At 49.4% G+C, this 791-nt stretch overlaps 1 non-coding gene across 1 annotated transcript; it reads left to right on the top strand.

The window, feature by feature from the left end:
• The first annotated feature begins 384 nt into the window (after window positions 1-384).
• On the top strand, window positions 385-489 carry LOC123324396. The gene has a single exon (XR_006539776.1). It is a non-coding gene; the product is annotated as a U6 spliceosomal RNA (small nuclear RNA).
• Window positions 490-791: the final 302 nt, after the last annotated feature.

Raw genomic sequence — 791 nt, 5'->3', positions numbered from 1 at the left:
GACTCCCTGCTCAGCGGGGAGTCTGTTTCTCCCTCTGACCCTCCCCCCTCCAGCTTTTTCTCTCTTTCTCAGATAAATAAATAAAATCTTAAAAAAAAAAAAAAAAGGATCACAATGCAGAGGTTGTTTTACACGTTCTCAATGTGTAATATCTAATGGAGCAGTCGGGGTGTTTCTCTGAGTTGGGGTATAATGTGCCCCATTCATCCCCAGAGTGCTCTAGGGGGACAGATGCAGGCTTTCCCCTCTCCAGGCCCCCTCCCTCTCGTGCATCCAGGATCCTCAGTAAAGCTCAAGGCAATGGAGGATAGTCAGAAGAGAGGCCGGCAGGGACAAGGGGCCCCCGCCCTAAGAGGAAACCACCCTTTAAAGGGTTTTACACGAGCTTGCTTCGGCCGCACAGATACCAACATTGGAATGATACAGAGAAGATGAGCAGGGCCCCTGTGCAAGGAAGACAAGCAAATTCGTGAAGCGTTCCATATTTTTTCTGGAAAAAAAAAAGGGGATTTTACACTCACCCTGGAAGGAGCCCTCTGCCCTTTCCCCTGTGAATAGACAAAAACCTGATTGGATGACAGGCGCCTGGAGGGTTAATCAGATCAAAACAGCTCCTGCCAACAAACCACAAAAACTCCTAGACTTAGAAACTCCAGTGGCCACCTTCTGCCGTCCCCTCCCTCTTCGGGAGGTCTGTACTATCGCTCAATAAACTTTGTATTGCTGCACACCCCTCTGTCGGGTCTACACCTCTTCATTTTTTGAAGCGGCGTGACCAAGAACCTGGGGCA

Source organism: Neomonachus schauinslandi, chromosome 3 (genome assembly GCF_002201575.2).
Source record: "Neomonachus schauinslandi chromosome 3, ASM220157v2, whole genome shotgun sequence".
In the NCBI taxonomy this organism is placed as follows: Eukaryota; Metazoa; Chordata; class Mammalia; order Carnivora; family Phocidae; genus Neomonachus; species Neomonachus schauinslandi.
The sequence above is the reverse complement of the archived record's forward strand: the minus strand, read 5'-3'. Positions and strand labels throughout refer to the sequence as shown.